General features: G+C 45.6%; 1 long non-coding RNA gene across 1 annotated transcript; it reads left to right on the top strand.

Annotated features, from left to right (window-relative positions):
- Positions 1-1416: 1416 nt before the first annotated feature.
- Positions 1417-7491, top strand: LOC148385782 (uncharacterized). Its single transcript, XR_015863114.1, has 6 exons — positions 1417-1495; positions 3060-3230; positions 3354-3431; positions 4996-5166; positions 5290-5367; positions 7198-7491. It is a non-coding gene; the product is annotated as an uncharacterized LOC148385782 (long non-coding RNA).
- The last annotated feature ends 11739 nt before the right edge of the window (positions 7492-19230 follow it).

Genomic DNA, 19230 nt, shown 5'->3' with positions numbered 1-19230 from the left:
GGTGAAATTCCACAAAGTAGGATGGGCAAACACATTTCTTTAAACTATGAGTGTCAATTGGGCTCTCGAAATGGCAGGGAAAAGATGCACAGCAAAACGAAAATACGTAGATGAACACAGGACGTTTTAATCAGAGTGGGAAAGTTTCTATTTTTTGTTGAACGTGATGGCAAACCATTCTGCCTGATATGTCAGACCTCAGCGCATTTCAAAGATTCAAATCTTCAGCGCCATGCACTTCAGCTCACTCCATGCTAACATTGATCAGGCGTCGAACCCGCATCATCATGCTTAAGAGGTGGCCATGCTAACCAGTGCGCCATTATGTCAACGCATAATAACTAAGTCTACTGGTCAAAACAGCGGTTACTATATGACGTCGCTACGTCGTGGTCACGTGACGCAGACAAGACGTCAATGGACGTGGGCAGAGTTAACTTGTTTAAAAGGGAGTAGGCAGAAGAAATATTTAATTTATTTAAATCTATTTTGAGTGCACACCATTATGCCAATGCATAACAACTGTAAATCTACTAAACAAAACAGCGGTTGCTATATGACATCTGCCACGTCGTGGTCACGTGACATACGTGACGTCGATGGGCGTAACTTTCGCCGGAATTCAAATCCGCGGGGAGAGTTAACTTGTTTAAAAGAGAGTGGGCAGAAGAATTATTCAATTTATTTAAATCTATTTGGTGTGTGCCCCATTATGTCAATGCATAACAACTGTAAGTCTACTAAACAAAACAGCGGTTGCTATATGACGTCTGCCGCGTCGTGGTCACGTGACGCGGACGTGACGTCGACGCCTACTTTACATCCCACCGATCACAGGACCCCTCGGCTGCATAACCGTGCCCCCTTCCCAACCAATCGGATTTGCTATACGCGAAAACGACGCCAATGGAAAGAGCTTCCGCCCAAATTTAAATCCGTGGGCGTGGCTCGCAGCAGGAAGTAGGAAAATGGCGGCGATGTTGACAAAGACACAGCGGATGGTAACATACGACTAACAAGAGAAATATTTTTATTTTCTGCTTGCAACTGGACCGTCCAGAGCGTACACGGTAAGTACAACTCATCGTTTTTAAAAAGAAGTACTTTTGTTGCCCTGAAAAGCGAGTGAGCGTGGCGTTTGTGGGGGACGTCGAATTTCGACGATTCTTTCTGGTCAACGGTTGTAAATGATTGTGTTGATTAAAAAAGAAAACTTGATGTAACTCTACTTTTAACTGCCGTTTCAGATAGATTTGGAATTGCATCACATCCAATTTTGCCTAGAGCGTACACGGTAAGTAACACTCGTTGTGTTTAAGGAGATTTACGTTTGTAATAGCAGAAGTGTAGCCGCGTTGCGTTGTACGTGTGAATGTTGGTCCGGGCGAAATGTTAATGTTTAATTTCATTCCTTTAGGTTCCACGGTGTTTGTTGGCTGCAAGTTTTCCACTGCAAGAAGAGGCTCATATCATTGACCAGGAGCGAGCTACAATGGTGAGTAGCCATAACATTTATGTTAAACACTTCCTATTTCATGTCTAACAGTACTTGATTTAACAAATAACCATAAATAAATACAGTGTGGGCACTGAAGTTAACATATGTGATTATACTGCCTAATCTGTCACCGAGTAGATTGTTGCAAAGTAATATAAGATCCAAAGTTGTAATTCAGAATAGTTTTCAAAAGAAGGCCATTAGAATTATATACAAGTCTGATTACCCTGAACAAGCTATTAATTAAATCACAAATTCTTCAATTCAAAGATTTGGTAGATTATCAGACAAATAATGTCTAACAGTAATTGATTTAACACATCACGATAAGTAGATTGAGTGTGGGCACTCTCAAGTTAACATATGTGATTATACTGCCTAATCTGTTACAGAGTATGTTGTTGCCAAGTAATGTAGAATAGATCCAAAGTAGTAATCCAGAATAGTTTTGAAGAGGCCATTAGAATAATAAACAAATCTGATTACCTTGAACATAATAACAAGCTAAGTGTTTAATATGTCCTATGAAGTCAAAATTGGGCACCATCATGTGGTGAAATTTGGAATTGCATCACATCCAATTTTGCCTGGGAACAAACAGATTACATAAATCTTAGTTTTGAATAAGCCACTCCTTCTCAAACCAGTAAACTCTGCCCATTTTGCGCAGTAGATGTTCTGTTAATATCTAGTATTTATACAAAGTCATAATTTAAATTGCTTTCAACCTTCATTCATCGGTTCAACCAACATTACTCGCTCTTATTACCAACTTGTATTGATTTAACTAAGCGTTTAATACTTCCTATCAGGTCTCAAATCGAGATTTGGCAAAATACAATTTCAGCAAATCCAATTTTGCCAGGGAACAAAAATAGATTAAATAAACTAAATAAGTCCTCTTCCCATTAAATAAATCAGAAAAGTCTGTCTTGTAACCAGTCCTCTTCAAACAAGTAAAGTCTGCCCATTTTGTGCCGTAGATTTTGTGTCTATGCCTAGTATTTAAACAAAATCATAATTTAAACGACTTCTTTCCTTCATTCACTTTGGAAATTTGGAATTGCAGCAAATCGAATTTTGGCAGGGAACAAAAATAGATCAATTAAACTAAATAAGTCTTCTTCCCATTAAATAAATTAAAAAAGTCTGTCTTGTAACCAGTCCTTTTCAAACAAGTAAAGTCTGCCCATTTTGTGCCGTCGATTTTGTGTTAATGCCTAGTATTTATACAAAATCATAATTTAAAGGACTTCATTCCTTCATTCACTTTGGAAATTTGGAATTGCAGCACATCAAATTTTGCCTGGGAAGAAAAGTAGATTAAATAAATTTAATAAGTCTTACTACTTCCCATTAAATAAATTAAATACGTCTTACTTGTTCCCACTCCTTTTCAAAACAGTAGTTTAAAACGAGGGCCCTTCACTCAATCTTTAACCTCAACCCCGCACGTTGTGTTGTATCTGTGAATGTTGGTTGTGGCCAAATGATAGTTTTCTTTCATTCGTTTAGGTTCCAAGAAAACTTGATGTAACTCTACTTTTAACTGCCGTTTCAGATAAGCGGGTATTACGTCGCAGTCAAATGCCGCGGATATGACGTAATTGCCCGAACCTCCGCCAAAATTCAAATCTGTTGGCGCGATGGCCGTGAGCCACTGAGCAGCGACGATTATCAACAGAAATATCTTTATTTTCTGCTTGCAACTGGACCGTCTAGAGCGTACACGGTAAGTAACACTCATTGTGTTTAAGGAGATTTACGTTTGTAATAGCAGAAGTGTAGCCGCGTTGCGTTGTACGTGTGAAAATTGGTCGAGGCGAAATGTTAATGTTTAATTTCATTCCTTTAGGTTCCACGGTGTTTGTTGGCTGCAAGTTTTCCACTGCAAGAAGAGGCTCGTATCATTGACCAGGAGCGAGCTACAATGGTGAGTAGCCATAACATTTATGTTAAACACTTCCTATTTCATGTCTAACAGTACTTGATTTAACAAATAACCATAAATAAATACAGTGTGGGCACTGAAGTTAACATATGTGATTATACTGCCTAATCTGTCACGGAGTAGATTGTTGCAAAGTAATATAAGATCCAAAGTTGTAATTCAGAATAGTTTTCAAAAGAAGGCCATTAGAATTATATACAAGTCTGATTACCCTGAACAAGCTATTAATTAAATCACAAATTCTTCAATTCAAAGATTTGGTAGATTATCAGACAAATAATGTCTAACAGTAATTGATTTAACACATCACGATAAGTAGATTGAGTGTGGGCACTCTCAAGTTAACATATGTGATTATACTGCCTAATCTGTTACAGAGTATGTTGTTGCCAAGTAATGTAGAATAGATCCAAAGTAGTAATCCAGAATAGTTTTGAAGAGGCCATTAGAATGATAAACAAATCTGATTACCTTGAACATAATAACAAGCTAAGTGTTTAATATGTCCTATGAAGTCAAAATTGGGCACCATCATGTGGTGAAATTTGGAATTGCATCACATCCAATTTTGCCTGGGAACAAACAGATTACATAAATCTTAGTTTTGAATAAGCCACTCCTTCTCAAACAAGTAAACTCTGCCCATTTTGCGCAGTAGATGTTCTGTTAATATCTAGTATTTATACAAAGTCATAATTTAAATTGCTTTCAACCTTCATTCATCGGTTCAACCAACATTACTCGCTCTTATTACCAACTTGTATTGATTTAACTAAGCGTTTAATACTTCCTATCAGGTCTCAAATCGAGATTTGGCAAAATACAATTTCAGCAAATCCAATTTTGCCAGGGAACAAAAATAGATTAAATAAACTAAATAAGTCCTCTTCCCATTAAATAAATCAGAAAAGTCTGTCTTGTAACCAGTCCTCTTCAAACAAGTAAAGTCTGCCCATTTTGTGCCGTAGATTTTGTGTCTATGCCTAGTATTTAAACAAAATCATAATTTAAACGACTTCTTTCCTTCATTCACTTTGGAAATTTGGAATTGCAGCAAATCGAATTTTGGCAGGGAACAAAAATAGATCAATTAAACTAAATAAGTCTTCTTCCCATTAAATAAATTAAAAAAGTCTGTCTTGTAACCAGTCCTTTTCAAACAAGTAAAGTCTGCCCATTTTGTGCCGTCGATTTTGTGTTAATGCCTAGTATTTATACAAAATCATAATTTAAAGGACTTCATTCCTTCATTCACTTTGGAAATTTGGAATTGCAGCACATCAAATTTTGCCTGGGAAGAAAAGTAGATTAAATAAATTTAATAAGTCTTACTACTTCCCATTAAATAAATTAAATACGTCTTACTTGTTCCCACTCCTTTTCAAAACAGTAGTTTAAAACGAGGGCCCTTCACTCAATCTTTAACCCCAACCCCGCACGTTGTGTTGTATCTGTGAATGTTGGTTGTGGCCAAATGATAGTTTTCTTTCATTCGTTTAGGTTCCAAGAAAACTTGATGTAACTCTACTTTTAACTGCCGTTTCAGATAAGCGGGTATTACGTCGCAGTCATGTGCCGTGGATATGACGTAATTGCCCGAACCTCCGCCAAAATTCAAATCTGTTGGCGCGATGGCCGTGAGCCACTGAGCAGCGACGATTATCAACAGAAATATCTTTATTTTCTGCTTGCAACTGGACCGTCTAGAGCGTACACAGTAAGTAACACTCATTGTGTTTAAGGAGATTTACGTTTGTAATAGCAGAAGTGTAGCCGCGTTGCGTTGTACGTGTGAAAATTGGTCGAGGCGAAATGTTAATGTTTAATTTCATTCCTTTAGGTTCCACGGTGTTTGTTGGCTGCAAGTTTTCCACTGCAAGAAGAGGCTCGTATCATTGACCAGGAGCGAGCTACAATGGTGAGTAGCCATAACATTTATGTTAAACACTTCCTATTTCATGTCTAACAGTACTTGATTTAACAAATAACCATAAATAAATACAGTGTGGGCACTGAAGTTAACATATGTGATTATACTGCCTAATCTGTCACGGAGTAGATTGTTGCAAAGTAATATAAGATCCAAAGTTGTAATTCAGAATAGTTTTCAAAAGAAGGCCATTAGAATTATATACAAGTCTGATTACCCTTAACATAACAACAAGCTATTAATTAAATCACAAATTCTTCAATTCAAAGATTTGGTAGATTATCAGACAAATAATGTCTAACAGTAATTGATTTAACACATCACGATAAGTAGATTGAGTGTGGGCACTCTCAAGTTAACAGATATGATTATACTGCCTAATCTGTTACAGAGTATGTTGTTGCCAAGTAATGTAGAATAGATCCAAAGTAGTAATCCAGAATAGTTTTGAAGAGGCCATTAGAATAATAAACAAATCTGATTACCTTGAACATAATAACAAGCTAAGTGTTTAATATGTCCTATGAAGTCAAAATTGGGCACCATCATGTGGTGAAATTTGGAATTGCATCACATCCAATTTTGCCTGGGAACAAACAGATTAAATAAATCTTAGTTTTGAATAAGCCACTCCTTCTCAAACAAGTAAACTCTGCCCATTTCGCGCAGTAGATGTTCTGTTAATATCTAGTATTTATACAAAGTCATAATTTAAATTGCTTTCAACCTTCATTCATCGGTTCAACCAACATTACTCGCTCTTATTACCAACTTGTATTGATTTAACTAAGCGTTTAATACTTCCTATCAGGTCTCAAGGCAAGATTTGGCAAAATACAATTTCAGCAAATCCAATTTTGCCAGGGAACAAAAATAGATTAAATAAACTAAATAAGTCTTCTTCCCATTAAATAAATCAGAAAAGTCTGTCTTGTAACCAGTCCTCTTCAAACAAGTAAAGTCTGCCCATTTTGTGCCGTAGATTTTGTGTCTATGCCTAGTATTTAAACAAAATCATAATTTAAACGACTTCTTTCCTTCATTCACTTTGGAAATTTGGAATTGCAGCAAATCGAATTTTGCCAGGGAACAAAAATAGATCAATTAAACTAAATAAGTCTTCTTCCCATTAAATAAATTAAAAAAGTCTGTCTTGTAACCAGTCCTTTTCAAACAAGTAAAGTCTGCCCATTTTGTGCCGTCGATTTTGTGTTAATGCCTAGTATTTATACAAAATCATAATTTAAAGGACTTCATTCCTTCATTCACTTTGGAAATTTGGAATTGCAGCACATCAAATTTTGCCTGGGAAGAAAAGTAGATTAAATAAATTTAATAAGTCTTACTACTTCCCATTAAATAAATTAAATACGTCTTACTTGTTCCCACTCCTTTACAAAAAAGTAGTTTAAAACGAGGTCCCTTCACTCAACCTTTAACCCTATTTATTCACCTTCTAGGCTAAGTGTTAAAGGCTAAGTGTTAAAGGCTAAGTGTTAGAGGCTAAGTGCCAGAGGCTAGGCGCCAGAGGCGAGTTTTTGTGGGCTGAAGTTTTAGTGGGGTTAGTGTGAATACAATCCAAAAGAATACAACAGAATACAATACAATAGAATATAATACATAGATTAAATTCAATAGCTCTTACTACTTCCCATTAAATAAATTAAATACGTCTTACTTGTTCCCAATCCTTTTCAAAAAAGTAGTTTAAAACGAGGGCCCTTCACTCAACCTTTAACCTCAACCCCGCACGTCACATTGTGTTGTATCTGTGAATGTTGGTTGTGGCCAAATGATAGTTTTCTTTCATTCGTTTAGGTTCCACGGTGTTTGTTGGCTATGTTTTCCACTGTCAGAAGGATGAAAATACAAAGTACAACGCTTGGACGTGGGCGAAGACGTCACCGGTGAGTCCTTCCTTCCTATTTATTTACCTTCTAGATGCTAGAGGCTAAGTGTTAGAGGCTAAGTGTTAGAGGCTAAGTGTTAAACACAATACGAACAACACAACGATACTGCACTGAACAACACGATACCGCACTGAGAAACACGATACCGCACTGAACAACACGATACCGCACTGAACAACACCATGCCGCACTGAACACCATGCCACACTGAACAACACCATCCCGCACTGAACAACACCATGCCGCACTGAACGACACCATGCCGCACTGAAAGACACCATGCCGCACTGAACGACACCATGCCGCACTGAAAGACACCATCCCGCACTGAACACCATGCCGCACTGAACAACACCATCCTGCACTGAACAACACCATCCCGCACTGAACAACACCATGCCGCACTGAACAACATTATGCCGCACTGAACATTATGCCGCACTGAACAACACCATGCCGCTCTGAACAACACCATGCCGCACTGAACAACATTATGCCGCACTGAACAACACCATGCCGCACTGAACAACACCATGCCGCACTGAACAACACCATGCCGCACTGAACAACATTATGCCGCACTGAACAACACCATGCCGCACTGAACAACACCATCCTGCACTGAACAACACCATTCCGCATTGAACACCATGCCGCACTGAACAACACCATCCCGCACTGAACAACACCATCCCGCACTGAACAACACCATGCCGCACTGAACAACATTATGCCGCACTGAACAACATTATGCCGCACTGAACAACACCATGCCGCACTGAACAACACCATGCCGCACTGAACAACACCATGCCGCACTGAACAACATTATAACGCACTGAACAACACCATCCCGCACTGAACAACACCATGCCGCACTAAACAACATTATGCCGCACTGAACAACATTATGCCGAAATGAACAACACCATGCCGCACTGAACAACACCATGCCGCACTGAACAACACCATCCTGCACTGAACAACACCATCCCGCACTGAACAACACCATGCCGCACTGAACAACATTATGCCGCACTGAACATTATGCCGCACTGAACAACATTATGCCGCACTGAACAACACCATGCCGCACTGAACAACACCATCCTGCACTGAACAACACCATGCCGCACTGAACAACATTATGGCGCACTGAACAACATTATGCCGCACTGAACAACACCATGCCGCACTGAACAACACCATGCCGCACTGAACAACACCATGCCGCAATGAACAACACCATCCCGCACTGAACAACACCATGCCGCACTGAGCAACACCATGCCGCACTGAACAACACCATCCTGCACTGAACAACACCATGCCGCACTGAACAACACCATTCCGCACTGAACAACACCATGCCGCACTGAACAACATTACGCTGCACTGAACAACACCATGCCGCACTGAACAACACCATGCCGCACTGAACAACACCATGCCGCATTGAACAACACCATGCCGCATTGAACAACACCATGCCGCACTGAACAACACCATCCTGCACTGAACAACACCATGCCGCATTGAACAACACCATGCCGCACTGAACAACACCATCCTGCACTGAACAACACCATCCCGCACTGAACAACACCATCCCGCATTCAACAACACCATCCTGTACTGAACAACACCATGCCGCACTGAACAACACCATGCCGCACTGAACAACACCATTCCGCACTGAACAACACCATGCCGCACTGAACAACACCATCCTGCACTGAACAACACCATCCCGCACTGAACAACACCATGCCGCATTGAACAACACCATCCTGCACTGAACAACACCATCCTGCACTGAACAACACCATGCCGCACTGAACAACACCATGCCGCACTGAACAACACCATGCCGCACTGAACAACACCATGCCGCACTGAACAACATTATGCCGCACTGAACAACATTATGTCGCACTGAACAACACCATGCCGCACTGAACAACACCATGCCGCACTGAACAACATTATGCCGCACTGAAAAACACCATGCCGCACTGAACAACACCATCCCGCACTGAACAACACCATGCCGCATTGAACAACACCATGCCGCACTGAACAACACCATGCTGCACTGAACAACATTATGCTGCACTGAACAACACGATCCTGCATTGAACAACACCATGCCGCACTGAACAACACCATCCTGCACTGAACAACACCATCCTGCACTGAACAACACCACCCCGCACTGAACAACACGATCCCGCATTGAACACCATCCCGCACTGAACAACACCATGCCGCACTGAACAACACCATTCCGCACTGAACAACACCATGCCGCACTGAACAACACCATGCCGCACTGAACAACACCATGCCGCACTGAACAACACTATGCCGCACTGAACAACATTATGCCGCACTGAACAACACCATGCCGCACTGAACAACACCATCCCGCACTGAACAACACCATGCCGCATTGAACAACACCATGCCGCACTGAACAACACCATCCTGCACTGAACAACACCATCCCGCACTAAACAACACCATGCCGCACTGAACAACATTATGGCGCACTGGACAACATTATGCCGCACTGAACAACACCATGCCGCACTGAACAACACCATGCCGCACTGAACAACACCATGCCGCACTGAACAACACCATGCCGCACTGAACAACATTATGCCGCACTGAACAACACCATGCCGCACTGAACAACACCATGCCGCACTGAACAACACGATCCCGCATTGAACAACACCATCCTGCACTGAACAACACCATGCCGCACTGAACAACACCATGCCGCACTGAACAACACCATTCCGCACTGAACAACACCATGCCGCACTGAACGACACCATCCTGCACTGAACAACACCATCCCGCACTGAACAACACCATGCCGCATTAAACAACACCATGCCGCACTGAACAACACCATCCTGCACTGAACAACACCATGCCGCACTGAACAACACCATGCCGCACTGAACAACACCATGCCGCACTGAACAACATTATGCCGCACTGAACAACATTATGCCGCACTAAACATTATGTCGCACTGAACAACACCATGCCGCACTGAACAACACCATGCTGCACTGAACAACATTATGCCGCACTGAACAACACGATCCCGCATTGAACAACACCATCCCGCAGTGAACAACACCATGCCGCATTGAACAACACCATGCCGCACTGAACAACACCATGCTGCACTGAACAACATTATGCTGCACTGAACAACACGATCCTGCATTGAACAACACCATGCCGCACTGAACAACACCATCCTGCACTGAACAACACCATGCCGCACTGAACAACACCATGCCGCACTGAACAACATTATGCCGCACTGAAAAACACCATGCCGCACTGAACAACACCATCCCGCACTGAACAACACCATGCCGCATTGAACAACACCATGCCGCACTGAACAACACCATGCTGCACTGAACAACATTATGCTGCACTGAACAACACGATCCTGCATTGAACAACACCATGCCGCACTGAACAACACCATCCTGCACTCAACAACACCATCCTGCACTGAACAACACCACCCCGCACTGAACAACACGATCCCGCATTGAACAACACCATCCCGCACTGAACAACACCATGCCGCACTGAACAACACCATTCCGCACTGAACAACACCATGCCGCACTGAACAACACCATGCCGCACTGAACAACACCATGCCGCACTGAACAACACCGTGCCGCACTGAACAACATTATGCCGCACTGAACAACACCATGCCGCACTGAACAACACCATCCCGCACTGAACAACACCATGCCGCATTGAACAACACCATGCCGCAATGAACAACACCATCCTGCACTGAACAACACCATCCCGCACTAAACAACACCATGCCGCACTGAACAACATTATGGCGCACTGGACAACATTATGCCGCACTGAACAACACCATGCCGCACTGAACAACACCATGCCGCACTGAACAACACCATGCCGCACTGAACAACACCATGCCGCACTGAACAACATTATGCCGCACTGAACAACACCATGCCGCACTGAACAACACCATGCCGCACTGAACAACACGATCCCGCATTGAACAACACCATCCTGCACTGAACAACACCATGCCGCACTGAACAACACCATGCCGCACTGAACAACACCATTCCGCACTGAACAACACCATGCCGCACTGAACAACACCATCCTGCACTGAACAACACCATCCCGCACTGAACAACACCATGCCGCATTGAACAACACCATGCCGCACTGAACAACACCATCCCGCACTGAACAACACCATGCCGCATTGAACAACACCATGCCGCACTGAACAACACCATCCTGCACTGAACAACACCATCCCGCACTGAACAACACCATGCCGCACTGAACAACATTATGGCGCACTGAACAACATTATGCCGCACTGAACAACACCATGCCGCACTGAACAACACCATGCCGCACTGAACAACACCATGCCGCACTGAACAACATTATGCCGCACTGAACAACATTATGCCGCACTGAACAACACCATGCCGCACTGAACAACACCATGCCGCACTGAACAACACCATGCCGCACTGAACAACACGACGTCGCACTGAACAACACGACGCCGCACAGAACAACACGACGCCGCACAGAATAACACAATACCGCACAGAACAACACAATACCGCACAAACAGTTTTAGATAATATTACGTCGCAGTCATGTGACGCGGACATGACGTCAATAGGCGGAACTCACGGCAAAATTATAATCCGTGGGCGTGGCTTGCAACAGGAAGTAGGAAAGCGGCAGTTCTGGCAAACAAGACACAGCTGTTAGTAACACGATGACTAACAAGGCAAATATTTTTGTTTTCAGCTTGCAACTTGACCGTCTAGAGCGTACAAGGTAATTACAACTGTTTTTTTTTAGCCCTGAAAAGCGAGGGAGTGTGGCGTTTGGGAGGAATGTCGAACTCGGCGTCTGCTTCCAGCCACAGACGCCAAATTTTGACGATTATTTCGACTGGTCAACGGTTGTAAATTATTGCGTTGACTAAAAACTTTATTTAACTCTACTCTTAACTTTGCCGCTTCAGATATGCGGGTATTACACCGCGGAAATGACGTCAATAGGCTGAACTCTCGCCAAAATTCAAATCTGTGGGCGCAATGGCCTTGAGCGAGACACCGGATACAAACACGACGATTATCAACAGAAATATCTTTATTTTCCGCTTGCAAGTGGACCGTCTAGAGCGTACACGGTAAGTACAACTCATTGTGTTTAAAAAGATTTACGTTTGTGTAGTTTGCGTTGCGTTGTATCTGTGAATGTTGGTTGAGGCTAAATGTTAATGTTTAATTTCATTCCTTTAGGTTCCACGGTGTTTGTTGGCTGTATGTTTTCCACTGCAAGAAGAGGCTCGTATCATTGACCAGCAGGAGCTACAATGGTGAGTACCCCTTTCGTCTTCCATTTATGTTAAACACTTCCTATTTCATGTCTAACAGTACTCGATTTAACAAATAACCATAAATAAATACAGTGTGGGCAGTCACGTTAACATATGTGATTATCCTGCCTAATATGTTTATCACAAATATGTCACTAATCACTAATATGTTTATTTGTTTATCACAACACCTTTGGACCTTCAGCAATCGATTATTTACCTTCATCTACATAGAGACAGAACGATGGTGTCTTAAACATCTCATTCATTTCACCAAATAACTTCACGCAGGTGGATAACGGCCGTCTCGGTCACGCTATGTTGCGTGATGCAGTTTTGAAGAACCAAATGCATTTATTCAATGACTAAGTCAAGCTAGTTCTATGTTTATGATGTTGTAAGTTACGGTACCGATTGAAGTTGAGTTCGAAGCCAGTGGAAAACAGCGCTGCGTTTGTGCTCTCCAGGTACAAATGTTGTGATCTCTGACTGACGACCGGGCGAGACTCGAGTAAGAGATGTCCAAACGAGCTCCGGCAGGTACGGGCCAAGGCGGAGCGAACGGACGCCCTTCAGGCCGCCAATGACGAGCTGAGAACCAAACTGATGGACGTCCAGTTAGAACTTCAGCAGGAGAAGAACAAGGTGAAAACCTCAACAGACAGACACTGCCTGCCTCCCTGCCTGCCTCCCTGCCTGCCTCCCTGCCTGCCTCCCTCCCTCCCAGTTTTCCCGATGTAGATTAGACATGCGTGTGCCATGACTGTGTCAGCCTACATCAACAAATGCACCGAGGACGTCAGCACCACTAAGAATATCATCACCCGGGGCAACCAACGACCCTGGATGACTGAGGAGGTACGTCAAACGCTACGAGCGCGGAACTCTGCCTTCAAGTCTGGCGACAAGGAGACACTGAGGACAGCGAGAGCCAACTTGAACCGTGCCATCAGGATAGCGAAGCGAGACCGCAGTCGAAAATTTCAGGATCGTTTCCACGACGTCAAAAACATCAGGAGTATGTGGCAAGGCATACGGGCGATTACAGACTACAACTCACCCTCCCCCCCCCCGGTGGGTGTAGTTGATGCTGACTTTCTAAATGGTCTAAATAACTTCTTTGGGAGGTTCGAGGCACTAAACGGCACTCCAGCAGTTAAAACTGTCCCCCATCAGGAAGAGGAGGTACTCTGCCTTGACTCCGCCGATGTGTTGAAGACCCTGAGGAGAGTCAACCCCTGTAAGGCCCCTGGCCCCGACAACATTCCTGGGCGTGTGTTCAGGGAATGTGCAAGTCATCTGGCTGGGGTCATCACAGACATTTTTAACACCTCGCTGGGCCAAGCCACAGTGCCGGCGTGCTTTAAGACTGCCTCCATCATTCCGGTGCCGAAGAAACCTCAAATCACCTCATTTAATGATTACCGGCCTGTTGCACTGACTCCGGTTATGATGAAGTGCTTCGAAAGGCTGCTTAAAGGTCACATCGTTTCCAGACTCCCCCTATTATTTGACCCGTTCCAGTTTGCCGACCGGCAAAACCGCTCCACTCAGGACGCCATCTCCTCCGTTCTTCACCTGAGCCTGGCTCACCTGGAGGAGAAGAACACCCATGTGCGGAGGCTGTTCCTGGACTTCAGCTCAGCGTTTAACACCATCATCCCACAGCATCTGGTAGGAAAATTGGAACACCTGGGCTTCAACACCCCCCTTCGCAACTGGCTGCTAGACTTCCTCACCAACAGACCTCAGTCAGTCCGGGTCGGACAGAACACCTCTGATGTCATCACCCTCAGCACAGGCTCCCTTCAGGGCTGCGTCCTGAGCCCCCTGCTGTGCACCCTGATGACACACGACTGCGTCCTCAGGTTCACCACCAATCACATCGTGAAGTCAGCAGACGACACAACGGTGGTGGGGCTCATCAGAGACAACAACGACCTGGACTACAGAGAGGAGGTGGAGCAGCTGGTGGGCTGGTGCAGAGAAAACAGCCTGATCCTGAATGAGGAGAAGATGAAGGAAATCATCGTCGACTTCAGGAAAAAACAGCCTCACCACGCTCCACTGATCATCAACAGCTCAGCTGTGGAGGTGGTCAGCACCACCAAATTCCTGGGGGTCCACATCACAGAAGACCTCACCTGGACTATGAACACTACGGCACTGGTCAAGAGGGCACAGAAGCGCTTGTACTTCCTGCGGAGGATGAGGAGAGCCCACCTGCCCCCACCCATCATGAGGACGTTCTACAGGAGCACCATAGAGAGCATTCTGACAAGCTGTCTCTCTGTGTGGTGTGGAGGCTGCACCGCCTCCGATTGGAAGAACGTGAGGAGAGTGGTGAGGACAGCAGAGAGGATCATAGGGGCTCCTCTTCCCTCCATTCAGGACATTTCATCTCAGCGCTGCATGTCCCGTGCCCGTAACATCATCAATGACCCATCACACCCCCACCATGGACTGTTCTCCCTGCTGCCCTCTGGGAAGAGGTTTGCAGCATCCGCTGCAGGTCCACCAGGTTCTGCAACAGCTTTTTCCCTGCTGTCATCAGACTGTTGAACACTAGAACTGTTGAGCTCTAAACTGAACTCTGCATCACACATTCACAGAACTGTACTTTATGACACTACGGACCTCTATCTTGCACTATCTCGCACTACCAACTTTACTGAACTTGTATAAACCCTTTAAATAGAAGTTTAATACATGGTTTAGCATTCCTCTGCACACTCTTGAATACTGTTTTGCCTACTTGCACTATTGCATAATTATCACTGCTGCACTTTATACTTATTTTTAATATATATATATATATATATATATATATATATAGTATATATGTATATATATATATTTTCATAGGATATGTTACTTCTATTCAACTGCAATATCACTACTTTGTTGTAAGACGTATGCAACGGAATTTCGTTTTGTATGCACCATGTGCAGACAAGATGACAATAAAGTTTGTCTAAGTCTAAGTCATGTCAGGTCAGCTGTCTGGAGAGAGAGAGAAGTCAGGACCTGCGGGCGGAGCACCACCGTGCCACCGCCGCCATGACGGAACTCAAAAGCAAACTCCATGAGGAGAAGCAGAAAGAGTTAGCCATTACCAGGGAGACATTACTGCGGCAGCATGAAATGGAGCTGATGAGAGTGATCAAAATCAAAGATGGAGAGATCCAGCGACTGAATGCCTTGGTCCTCAGCCTGAGGGACGGCTCCATGGACAAGGTGATCCGCTCTATCCGTGTCTGACTATCCGCACGCCACGTCGGGCTTCGATGCGGCCGCTACCGTATTGTGTAGCTTGTCCCCAGTAAGCGTCGCGGCGCTCCGTTGCGGTCTCAACGGCCCGGTGTGGCGCAATGTCTGCTCAGGTGAGGAGGGGGGGCGCTTTGCTGGCGGAGCTGGAGGAGACGCGGCGGTGTCGGGAGACCGAGCGGTGTCGCCTCCACCAGGAGCGCGGAAGAAGCCCTGGCAGCGGCCCAGCAGGCCTTGCAGTCCCGAGCGGCCGAGCTCCGATCGGCTCATCACCAGCATCGGGAGGAGCTGAGCCGAACCAAGAGAGACTGCGAGAGGGAGATCCGCCGACTGGTAGGACTGATCAGATGCGCGGTGCGTGACTATGTTCCCAATTTCGTTGTATACCTGCAGTGCAATGACACCTAAGGCATTCTATTCTATTCTATTTCACAAGAAGAAAATGTCCGGTTGCTCGCTTCGCTTTTGTCACAGCAAAGGTGTTCTAGTCGATTCAAGAACAAAATTGGCCGGTTGCTCTCTTTGTTTTTGTCACAATTCTGGCAAATGAGTTTGCCCGCCTGCCTGAGCGCTCCCCGTTTGTACATCCAGACGGATGAGATCAAGCTGAAAGACAGAGCGGTTAGTGTTTTGGATGAAGCCCTGGGGCCGGCCACGTCCACCGCCTTCAGCTGCAGACTCAGGCTGCCGAGCAGCAGATCGCTGCCCTGAGGGATTCCCAAAGGGCGGGCCTAAACTACCCTGGAAGTGGGGTCAACGCCGCTACTAGCAATCCTCTTCATTGCGTAAGCCACCTCATCACACACTTGCAGTACGCATGACTTAGTTCGTTGCTGGAGGAAGGTAGCACAAAAACAGTTTTGAACTTTGAACGAGTGCTTGTGTGTGTGTGTTGCGGGGCGTTTTCAGTCTCAGGAGGATCGGGACACGCGACGGTTTCATCTGAAAATCGCTGAGCTCAGCGCAGTCATCAGGAAACTGGAGGATCGAAACGCCCTGCTTTCTGAAGAGCGCAATGAACTGGTAATTTATTGACGGCACGCTTGAAGGTTTGCGCTACGTTTGATGCGCGCCATCCAGCGAGGCACCCATTGCGCTTGCTTATTAGTTGAGCGGCGCGGCGAGTCGGTTGCCTGGTAGATGTCTTTTATTGGGAGCCAAAGCCACGATTCCGTTCAAACCGATGCAAAAGGAATGGATACGTTCTGGCCCGCGTGTTGTGCGTCTTTCACATCCCGCACTTCATGCTTGCAGCTAAAGCGACTGAGAGAAACAGAAAGCCAGTTTCTGCCACTCCTGTACAAAAACAAACGCCTGAGCAGGAAGAATGAAGAACTCTCGCTGGTGCTGTGTCGCCTTGAAAACAAAGTGCGCTTTGTCACCCAGGAGAACGAGGAGATGGCAAGCTTGGTAAGTCGACGCGGACAACGGCGGCGTGCCAACAGAGTCCACTGCATTTGTGTTCCACAGAGAAGGCCTAGTTCGCTCAATGACCTGGACCGCGGTTGCGGCCAGCAGGACGGTGAAATGGAGTTCCTTCAAGTTGTGGAGCAGCGGCACATCATCGACGACTTGTCCAAGGTCTTCAGGCAGGCGACTCGGTGCACGTACGGCAGCGCCGCGCTCGCTCGCTGTCGCCAGGAAACCTTTTCCGTCCAAAGCTTGGCCGGCGGCCGCCATCCAAAAAATTGGCCCCTTAAATTCCGACCTTTCAAGCAGGAGCATTGTGCGCACGCGTTTGAACACGCTTTAGACTTGTTTTGCCGTTTTCAGCAGCTCAAAGCTCCCGTTTTGTCAGCGCCTTTGCCACTCGCTGTGCGCTGAAAACGACGGACTTGCCCGGCTGCTCAGCCCGTCAACCATGAGCCGCGAGCGCGACGTCATTGTCCGTAGGCAGCTAGTGGCAAAATGCACCCTGTTAGAGTTGCGCTCGCTCCAACTTATTTTGCAAGAACCACACGGGAGACAAGTAAGTTCTTTTGGACACCTGCAGGTGGAGAGTCCATCCGTTGTACGAATGAAGTCTGACTCTCGGCTCCTGCACGAGCATTTTAATTAAGAGAAACAGGGTGGGTGTAAGAGTGGATTGAATAGAGGAAGCCCTTGACCTCTAGTCAAAACATAGCAAGGGGTGTTTTACGACTTTGTGTAGGAAGGGATAAGCGATAGGGATAAATAAGGGATAAATAATATTATTTATTACAGGTCGCAGTCAAAGTCAAAGCAACACAATGATACGATAAAGATAATCTGGAAAACCCTGACACACCATGTAGTTGTCACTTTTGGAAAAGACGAGCGTCCCTCCAATCATCGCCGGTGACGTGTTTTTCAGGCTCTGGAGACAGGAGCTCATGTCAGAAATGTCATTGTGAGTCGCGTTTGTTTCTGCGCCGGAGCCGTTCGTTCCCTTTGCATCCAAAGAATCTCAAAGGCGGATTATTTGTGTCGACAGGAGAGAGATTTGCTGCTACGATACCGACGTCGAGAATCTCTGAGGAGGAACAAAGCGTGAGGTCCTGCAAGGTGAGTCTGTTTGTTTGCGGCTGCTTGGTGTTGCGCAAGATGAAATGGCCTTTTTCTCGCTATCGTTCCTCTCGTCGATTCATCGTGAGGTGTCGCTTCAGTTTGTTCAGAGAGATGTTTGCTTCCGCGCCCGCAGGTCATCGAAACATTTTACGGCTACGACGAAGACGTGTTGGTGGACTCGGACGGATCGTCCTTGTCTTTTCACACCGACAGAACCCCCGACACGGAACCCGAAGAGGTAGCCCGCCATTTCTGCCAGCGTATTGGCACCAAACATTCCTCTTCAGCCTGGAATCGGACTCGTCTTTGCGTCGCGGGTGCTTTGTCGCCGGTCTGACTGATTCTGGTACTAGTGCTGTGTTGCATTGGTGTGTGCATGAAGAGGCGGAGCTTCGCTACCGCCAGCTGACGCAAGAATATCAAGCGCTGCAACGAGCCTACGCTCTGCTAGCCCAGACCAGCGAAAGGGGACTACGACGCCGAGAAGGAGATCAAGGTGGCGCCCCTTCCCGCAACCCCCGGCCGGGTCGCAGCCTCCCCGTTCTCACCCAGCCTCGGGTGTTCTCTGGTCTGAAAGGAGGAGGAGGAGCCTCCCTCCTCCTCCTTTCAGACCAGAGAAAAGCTGATGGTAGAAATGGGTCACTATCAAAGCAGAGTAGCAGATCTGGAGTCAGCGCTGAAGCAACAAGG

Source organism: Syngnathus floridae, chromosome 15, assembly GCF_059516105.1.
Source record: "Syngnathus floridae isolate MCC-2025c chromosome 15, RoL_Sflo_1.0, whole genome shotgun sequence".
NCBI classification, from domain to species: Eukaryota; Metazoa; Chordata; class Actinopteri; order Syngnathiformes; family Syngnathidae; genus Syngnathus; species Syngnathus floridae.
This window is presented reverse-complemented; position numbering and strand designations above follow the sequence as displayed.